We start from the raw sequence: 10,605 nt of genomic DNA, 5'->3' as shown, positions 1-10,605 counted from the left end.
ATGCCACTCCGAAATTCGGATTTACTGAATATTTAAAATTTTTTTTTTTTTTTTTTTTTATTGCTTAGATGAGTGGACGATCTCACAGCCCACCTGGTGTTAAGTGGTAACTGGAGCCCATAGACATCCACAACGTAAATGCGCCACGCACCTTGAGATATAAGTTCTAAGATCTCAGTATAGTTACAATGGCTGCCCCACCCTTCAAACCGAAACGCATTACTGCTTCACGGCTGAAATAGGCAGGGAGGTGGTACCTACCCGTGCGGACTCACAAGAGGTCCTACCACCAGTAATTACGCAATTTATAATTTTGCGGGTTTGATTTTTATTACACGATGTTATTCCTTCACCGTGGAAGTCAATCGTGAACATTTGTTAAGTACGTATTTCATCAGAAAAATTGGTACCCGCCTGCGGGATTCGAACACCGGTGCATCGCTACATACGAATGCACCGGACTTCTTATCCTTTAGGCCACGACGACTTCAAAAATCTTAAATTCGAAAGTCAGTTTGTTTGTTGCGATTGTACATCTTAACTCCTCAACTGATTATCACATCAGTATACATATCTTACATCCAGGAAAGATACTATTGCTGAGGAATTCATTTCTTTGCTACTGTTACTCGCTGGGGATCGGGATAAATAAATGTTCCACCAAAGTACAACTTAAAACTGTATTTACCACTTAGAACACTCATAAAACACTTTAAAATTCTTAATTCACTTCTTCCGCTTCGCTTCAGGTGATCCGTTCGCATTTTCGCTACGAGTACTTCCGGTTACTAACTGACTGCGTACTATCTCTGTAACGCTTTTATAGCCAATACCACATCCCTAGAATTATCGAGAACATTCCTCACAAGTCTAGTATTTTCGAAGCGTTCTTTCGCTATCTGACAATAGATGGCGTTGTACTTCTCGAGCGTTCTAGATGCTACTAGATCCTTCGATATCCGTTCGACTACTCGGCGATATATGGCGTTACTCTTACCGGCGTAATACTACATTAACGCTAGTAAAACCAGCGTGTAAAACCTACAATATACTCAACGTTTGAAACTCAGTTCCTAAGGCAGGATTCAAGATGCCATGTCCTAGAGATTTAGTAACCACTCCCAACCGTCAATTCTAATAATTTTTTTGACCAAACCGATATGAAACAAATACAATGTTTGAGCGTTCAAATGTTGATCTTATGTTTTTTATGTGTTGACACCATCTTCTTGAAGCACAAGATACGAATGTGGCCAATGATTTATTTAGGATATAATCAAAACAATCAATCATCATCACTCGATATAGCAAAATCCGTGATTGTGAACGTTGATACGTAAGTTCGCATACATAAATGGCAACGATGATAACAACGATACATAAATGCGATACAGGAAATCAATCACAAATCGTGTTCCTTCTTGAGCGCGTATTGACGGAAACAGAATTCGTTAGATGCCAATACTTTTGACGCGCTCAAACCCACCGCTTGTACTGATTTTGTTGGTAAATTTAATAAAATTGGATCAGTATTGTCTTTCTATCGTATCGAGTTTATCGTTTTGTATTTGACTACAACTTAAGCTATGAATCGTGATGGCTTATCATTTCTTTTCTCTACTAGCATTAGAGATACTATTCTCATATAGGACTTTTTGATCTCTCCTAGCTAATAAGCTACTATATACGAGGGCTGCACTAAAAGTATCGGGAATGGAATATTTCCACTGTTCCTGTCATATTAAAATCTTTTTAATTGAAAACTCCTTGGTTTTAAAAATCGAATACCATTTATTTATTTAAAAAAATATTCTCGGTCTTGTCACGAGGTTTTGTCAAACTTGTTTAGTCGTTGAGAAAATGGAATTGACTCGAGAAAATTCAAGAGCGATGATTTATTATGACTTTCGAAGTGGTTTAACACAAAGACAGTGTGTTGACCGGATGATTTCTGCATTTGGTGATGAAGCCCTATCCAAAACCACAATTTATCGCTGGTTTGCTGAGTTTCAACGTGGACGTGTCAAGCTCAGTGATGATCCCCGTCAAGTTCGTCCAAAAACTGCAGTCACCCAAGAAAACGTTGATGCTGTGCTAAGCTGATTGAGGAAGATCGACATGTGACATACCGCGAAATTCAGGCAACTTTAGACATTGGCATGAGTCAAATACAAATAATCTTGCATGAACAATTAGGTGTAAAAAAGTTGTTTTCCCGATGGATACCGCATTCGCTCTGTGAAGAGCAAAAAGCGGCTCGCGTTACTTGGTGCGTCAGAACTCTCGAAAGATTCCACGCAGGATCCTCAAATGCTGTATACAACATTGTATCAGGCGACGAATCCTGGATATATGCGTACGAACCCGAAACAAAAAACCAGTCACGAGTTTGGGTGTTCGAAAATGAGTTAAAGCCAACAAAAATTGTTCGTTCACGGAGTGTTGCAAAAAAAATGGTGGCCACGTTTGTCTCCAAAACCGGCCATGTTACGACTATTCCTCTTGAGGGATAAAGAACGGTTAATGCAGAATGGTATGCTAGCATTTGTTTGCCACAGGTCGTTTCTGAACTCCGTAAAGAGAACTGCAACCGCCGCATCATCCTCCATCACGACAATGCGAGTTCTCACACCGCGCACAGAACAAAAGAGTTTTTAGAGCAAGAAAACATAGAATTATTAGACCATCCGCCGTACAGCCCCGACCTAAGCCCTAATGATTTCTATACTTTCCCTAAAATAAAGAATAAATTGCGTGGACAGAGATTTTCATCACCTGAAGAAGCTGTGGACGCCTACAAAACGGCCATTTTGGAGACCCCAACTTCCGAATGGAATGGTTGTTTCAATGATTGGTTCCATCGTATGGAAAAATGTGTCAAATTTCGCGGAGAATACTTCGAAAAGCAATAAATACATTTTTAAATAGTAATGTTCGTTAATTCCCGAAATTTTCAGTGCCGCCTAGGTATAAATAAATGTGTTTAATATTTTCAAGAAACCTTGCATGTACATTGAGTATTGCAAACGTTCTCGAAAATACAAGCCAGAGCTGGTGATTCCTAATTTGATAAAACTTAGCGATCACTATCAACTCTTAATTACTTCTTGTATCTTAAATATAATTTTATTTTCATTGGATTTGGTTCTCCTTTGGATTACATGCAGTGCAAATTCAACTGAGCTATGGTCTCTTGTTGCGTATTACTAGACTAACCGATTGTTTCACTGTAGAGGTTTTTTTGAAACTTAAAAAACAATAAGAAGAAGCAGCGTGGATGTCTCGCAGGGTGGAGGGTCAACTTGTTGCAGACCGCGCGAATCCCGGTCAATGCGGGCAGCTCAGGACGGGTTATTGCCGCGAAACTTGAAGCTGATGCTGACTGATGATGAGATAACGGTTACTATGAATTATTTTGGGCGTCTACACATATCAAAGTATGTAGTGATGACACTGTAATAATTTCCTATAGTTATACTATATAGGTTTGTGAAATTGAATTTTATAAATGTTGGAAGTTTGAATTTAATCTCAAACACAAAGCCTGACTAAACTAAACTTTAACAATAAACTGCAAACTTGTTGAAGCTTAGAGATTAATATTAAATCGAAATACACTTTTATTGTGTCTCGTTATAGCATCATATATAATAGAGTCTAGAGGTTTATTTGTTAGTGAACTTTGTATTTGGTTATCCACAGGCGATCAAATTTCATGTCGGTGTGCTTTTGAGTAATGTATTATGGTCAAGTATAACCTTGGTAAGCTTACAGCATAGCGCCCATGAATACGACAAAACGGATGACGTCATATTGTGTCATCATGACGGTAGATACGGTTAGTAAGCCGGAATGGTAGCTCTAATACTCTTAGTTTGGTGGTAGGACGTTGTGAGTCCGCACGGGTAGGTACCACCGCCCTACCAATTTTTGCCGTGAAGCAGTAATGCGTTTCGGTTTGAAGGGTGGGGCAGTTGTTGGACTGTAAAAACTGAGACCTTTGAACTCATGTCTCGAGGTGGGTGGCGGCATTTATGTAATAGGTGTCTATGGACTCCAGTGACCAGGTGGGTCATGACCTCGTCCACACATCGGAGCAATAAAAAAAATATTTCCCTTCCGTGAGTGTTTTGACTGGCCATATGAGCCCAGATTCAGCGAGCCATTCACCTCTCGAGAACTGCGGACCGAACTCAGACATTCGTTTGGGGTCAAATGGTGGAGTACCAATCCGCCCAACTAGTCCTGACATTAATGTTAATAGTATTTTTAACTTATCCCTAACTAAGTATAAAGTGGAAATTGTTGGTCGAAGCTCAACTACTCGCCGGACTGATATCAGTCAGATGACTAAGCCACTTACAAGATTATTTTACCCACTATTTTTAGTTTAGAGTAATCAATCATAGCAATAAGGAAAAATATATGCGTTAAAAATGTTTATTCGTAATATCGGATAATATTAACGTAGTGATGTATAAACGATCACAACGTTAATATCGATTTGAGATCGAAACGTATTACTGTTTGGCGGCCGAAATGAGAAGCATAGTAAAATCCATCATATAGCAAACCGACCTGTACGTCACTCTCGCGACCGTATGCTCGCTCGCTATACATTTTTTTTAGTATCTATGTCCGTCTTTTGACAGAGAAGTGTATAATCTATGTTCCGGGTGCTTCCGTTTTGAGTGTGAGTAGCGTGCGCCCGCGTCTTATTGTAACTATCGTTTTAAATCAAAAGTTGTTTGTGTTTAAGACAAGATTAGAATTCGAAATTCAATACTAGTGACAAACTCATAGTTTTAATGAATAAAAACACCCCTGAGATCTACCGCTTGCTATAATCATAATATGTTATGCCAGCCAAAATTTCAATCGCACGTCGTAAAACTGTATCCGTTCTGATAAATTCATTAACGTCCCACCGCTCTCGTATTGAACGTGTATCCGGCGGCTGATTATTTGAAAAGCGATAAAAGCCGTCTGACAAACGACACATAAAACGGGCAGAGGTCTGCGATGGCCCATAAAACGACATTAAACGTTTTGCGGAGCCTCTGCTTTACGGGCAAAACAATGTTACTATCGGCACGAGAAATACCGATTGCCAAGTAGGTGTTTCATGTATTTAACACTGCATTCAATACCAATAAAAATGCACTATGTTACTATGGCAACATTGTCATTTTCTACCTCCCTTGATATTGTAGTCTTTGTAAAAAAAAAAAGCTATTTTTTTTGTTCCTTAGATGGGCGGACGAGCTCACAGCCCACCTGGTGTTAAGTGGTTACTGGAGCCCATTGACATCTACGACGTAAATGCGCCACCCATCTTGAGATATAAGTTCTAAGGTCTCAAGTATAGTTACAACGGCTGCGCCGCCCTTCAAACCGAAACGCATTACTGCTTCACGGCAAAAATAGACAGGGCGGTGGTACCTACCCGTGCGGACTCACAAGAGGTCCTACCACCAGTAATTACGCAAATTATAACTTTGCGGGTTTGCTTTTTATTACACGATATTATCCCTTCACCGTGGAAGTCAATCGTGAACATTTATTTTGTTAAGTACGTATTTCATTAGAAAAATTGGTACCCGCCTGCGGAATCCGAACAACGGTGCATCCTACATACGAATGCACCGAACGTCTTATCCTTTAGGCCACGACGACGAATTTAAACTAGTAAGTACAATCTTTACGAAAAACACCCATTCCTAGGTTGAGCACGACATGGGAATAGAGTCAGACGAAAATCAGTGCTGTTCCAATCTCTATTTCGGTCAGCATTAGCCAAACCTTCCTTTGCCATTTCATCTAATTTAATTTGTTGCGTTATCTATAGTTTATATTTATTTCTTTTTTTGAATTACATGAAGTTCGAATTCATTGTATTCATGTACATTCATTTTCATAAAAATCTAAGTTGATAGTTAGATACCACCAATAGTTATAGTTGTTAATTATAGTTATAGTTGATAGTTCAATACCATACGTCCTTAGTAGCTTGGCTTTATCTGTCTATGTAAGTATGTAATCTATACATATAAATAAAATTGGAGTGTCTATTTGTAATATTGAAATAACCGCTTTTTATTACATGCATATGAATATATACACGGTACATACACCCAAAATAACATTTTTTACAATTTTTGTCTGTCTGTCTATTTGTTCCGGCTAATCTCTGGAACGGCTGGACCGATTTTGACGAGACTTTCACTGATAGGTAGCTGATGATATAAGGAGTAACTTAGTATCTTTTTTTAGACTAGCTTTGCCCCGCGGCATCACCCGCGGTACGACAATAACCACGGATAGCATCGCGGGACTCAGCTATTTAATGATAAAATTTAATGTTTCCGAAGCGAAGCGAGGGCGGGTCGCTAGTTATTAATATAAGAGTCTTTATATACAAATTGGTTGAATCATATTTCTGGTACGGCTAGCATTGTTCCTATACCTACTGAAAATAAATTATTCTTTCACTTAACCAACATCACCAAGTGCCTTATTTAGATAGTCCCCTTCTAAAAAGGCATTAAGAGTACCTATAGATTTGTTATATAAAATCAATCCAAAGTACATTTGCACTTAAAAAATACCGCATGTATAACCCATTCATAGTTATGATATTATATACGGTACGAGAATAAATGCGCCACTGACGATACAATAGATAAGACATTTTAAGAACCCATTCAATGGGTTTCTCACTGAATGACATGTTACATTTGACAAGTCTTTGCTTTATGGTTGTACCATAAAACTTCATACAACTACAAATGAGTTTCTACCTTTTACAATAAAAGTTGTTATTCTCCTTGAATTGGTGTATTAAAACTCAGTATTACGTGCTAAAAGCTCATGTAATGGGAGGGTTATTTTCTACGTTTTCTTCAGAAATAGTTTTTGTTTGAGTAAAAATGCCAATAGGGACATTAAATGGCTTGTAGTAATATTACATGATAAACGGAAGAAGTAAAAACAGATTCAGAGAGCTTCACTGAATTGTCTTCTTTTCGACACAATGACATGATTTACTTTCATTTAATGGTTATCATATTTACCACGATTTTCATATTTCATGAATTGCCGATATAGTAGTACATTGAAGAGTCATCGAGTTCCACTGGTTACACAAAATAAGGACTTGAAAGAGGGTGGACAGATTTGTCTGCTCCTAACATCCAACTCGCAGTTTTCCAGTTTACCCTTGAAAATGGCGCTTGCAACAGCGCGGAAACATCGAGAACCCATTGTGTACAACTTAAATAGCCATAGTCGCTAAAGTTCACAACAATTCGTGATTTACTTTCGCTGATTTCCTTCGATGTTGTTTCCGTATATTCTTTCATTACACAGTTGTTTATTTTCTCGTAAGGAAAAAAGTATATTGTGTAAAATCGACACATCGAAGTGGCCTCTGGATATTTTCTTAGGTATTTTATGTTTACGACGTAAATGCGAGCGGTAGATTTCCGCCCTCGGCTGCTCCGGATACTGACGGAGCGGAGCGCATCCGGAATGTCAGGCTGTTTGCTTCCTTATCTAAGATGTGGGGCTAAGGACAGAGTCATAGTGCTAGCGGAAAAAAAAGCTGAGAATAATGTAATTGTAATTTTGTGTAACATTCAGTCTCAAGCTAGCTTTCTACTTTGTTATGGATTCAGAGGGCCCACGGTGACAAGGAGGCATATAGTCAACGTGAAATACTTTAAGTAGCCCTCAGCTTGTCTGGGATCAGCTCTGCCTCATAAGAGGCTCGGCCCGGATTTTTGATCGAAAGTGTCTTACCGCCCCACGTGAGTAGGAAGAGGTCCAGCAAGTTACATCCAAACCCTGAATACCAAGTATTCGTTATGATCCTGACTCCAACACACACATACTTCTGGTCCGGCTGTCATGGTTTCCAACAATTTAACTAACTTTCTGTTGCCGTGTGCGTGTGTGCGTGTGTGCGTGTGTGCGTGTGCGTGTGCGTGTGCGTGTGCGTGTGTGCGTGTGTGCGTGTGCGTGTGCGTGTGCGTGTGCGTGTGCGTTTGCGTGTGCGTGTGCGTGTGCGTGTGCGTGTGCGTGTGCGTGTGCGTGTGCGTGTGCGTGTGCGTGCGCGTGCGTGCGTGCGTGCGTGCGTGCGTGCGTGCGTGCGTGCGTGCGTGCGTGCGTGCGTGCGTGCGTGCGTGCGTGCGTGCGTGCGTGCGTGCGTGCGTGCGTGCGTGCGTGCGTGCGTGCGTGCGTGCGTGCGTGCGTGCGTGCGTGCGTGGTGTGTGTGTGTGTGTGTGTGTGTGTGTGTGTGTGTGTGTGTGTGTGTGTGTGTGTGTGTGTGTGTGTGTGTGGTTGCTGTTGTATCAAGATCCTAGACTGGTGGGTAGCACCACCCTATTTGAGTCGCGTACATTTTGGTTTGAAAAGTCAGATAGCCAGTTTCATTTATCTTTTAATTTATTTGTTTGTAATCATTTATTTCTATAAGCTTCAGTAATACATACCTAAGATCAACGAAAGTCAGGTAGCGTACGAGCTCTTACACAATTTTGCGTAAATTTTAAATAAAATATTTTATGTAATATTTAGAGATATCATCTTGCGTTACAGTTGACAAAATTTTGTAACTCGCTTGAAGTAAGACCCAAGCCGAATCCTTACGTGTTTATTTGCCTTTCTGATCGTTTTTGTTTGTGCTACATGAAATTTTGAAGCAATTTAGGTTAGCTTGAGACGGAAATCACGGCGAGATTATGTGCTGTGTGTTTTCAGGATGTCAAAGTGTGTTCTTCTATTTTGTTCCTACACTTTGTTGCCTACGAGATGACACATTGAAATTACGATACAATGTCGACAATACAATGTACGAATCAGAATAGAGGAGAATTATGCATATGGTATGAGTATTATCATACTTCTGTAACAGGATGATCATATACAACCCAGCCGACGTGGTAACGCAAACTAGCCGTCTCCCGAAACATGTCTTGTCAGATCTCCCGGATTAATACTTTCGGTGCTTTTAGCTTCAAGCACTGGTTATTGTTCTCGTCGAATTCTTCGATTGCTTCCATTATCTTATCTTTATCTTTTCAATGGTTTGCGATTCCAATCCGGTGGTTGATTCTGAAAAGTATTGCTTTTGCTAAGGTTAGTGTTAGTAAATTCTCTCAGGCTAAGCCTGTGAGCTCGCCTACCCGTCCGCGAATAGGTGGAATAGTCTCTTAGGCTATTAAAGAATGCGTAGGAAAAAGATGATGGAATGGTACGAAGCAGCTCAAGTTTCCAGATGTATTATCTTATCTTGGAAATAATAGCCACTTAGCCACTGTCATTAAATATCCTATATAAAATAAATCAGAACACCTTATATTTTCCGTATATCTATACTAATATTATAAAGAGGAAAGATTTGTTTGTTTGTTTGTTTCGAATAGGCTCCGAAACTACTGGACCGATTTGAAAAATTCTTTTTCCATTAGAAGCCGACATTGTCCCTGATGAACATAGGCTACTTTTTAAAAAAAAAAAAATATTTTATTTTTTTGGTTTCATGTGTGTTTTAATGTTTCCGAAGCGAAGCGAGGGCGGGTCGCTAGTTAATTTATAAATTAAGTCTTAAGTTTGCGTAAACCAACAACATATGTCGAACATGGAAAACAGCTGAGGATTGTTTTTACAGAATTCGGTGGATTTTCTTTGTAGGTATTTTTGAGAAATGTGTTTCCGCAAGTTATAAAGTAGGGAAAGAGTATCCGAATATCTGGTGTTGTACTGCCGAGCGCACATCTGGTACCGAATCAATTTATTATCGAAACGTGATCCAACCGACCGCGGAATCTGTGTCAATGAAATAGAGGAATTTATCGGGATTCACGGCGACAGTGTGTTTGAACTTCGCATTAATTGAGCATGTTGATCGACCGAAATAATGAAATGAGAGAATTTCATTAATGCTGGAAATTGGCTGTAACCTTTGTAAGAGATTATTAACAGAAAATCTTCTACTGAGAGAGTGTTTTGGTTAGCAAGCCAACGAGACTAACTGCTAACAAATTTCTTTCCATTTGTCAATAGATACTTTTCGCTATAAGCAAATAGAGTCATTTCAAGCTCTTTTTGATTTATTTATTAGAGAAAACAAAGCATCTTTAACTTGTAAAATTAATGTTTGAGGACGTGGAAAATATCAACTTGTATACGTGACCCGGTCACTTAATTACAAAATTAAAACCAAAATCGTGTAATGGGTAAAGAAGCTAAGCTTACGATAATTGGTAATCACTGAATGAGCAGCAGAAGCAGTAGAAGGATCTGATAGTTTCAATACGATGACTTGGCAGGACCGTCGGGTAACAGCTCGGCTCGTGATGGATGACGCGGCGTCCCTTAGTTCGGGCTTAGAACTCATTGAGGGGGTATTATATCGGGACGTTGACGAATTGCTACCACTTCGCACACAGATAGCACTATTCAATCGATTTAAAACTTTAGTCCGCTGCAGGCCGCTCCGGAATTTGTCATGGGATTAAAGTGATCTTGTATAAAGGGTGTGCAATACGTCATGGAGTGTGTTCCATATTTTTAAGGTTCGTATCCAAATAACAAGAAAATGAA

Source organism: Bombyx mandarina, chromosome 08 (genome assembly GCF_030267445.1).
Source record: "Bombyx mandarina strain Sakado chromosome 08, ASM3026744v2".
NCBI classification, from domain to species: domain Eukaryota; kingdom Metazoa; phylum Arthropoda; class Insecta; order Lepidoptera; family Bombycidae; genus Bombyx; species Bombyx mandarina.
This window is presented reverse-complemented; position numbering follows the sequence as displayed.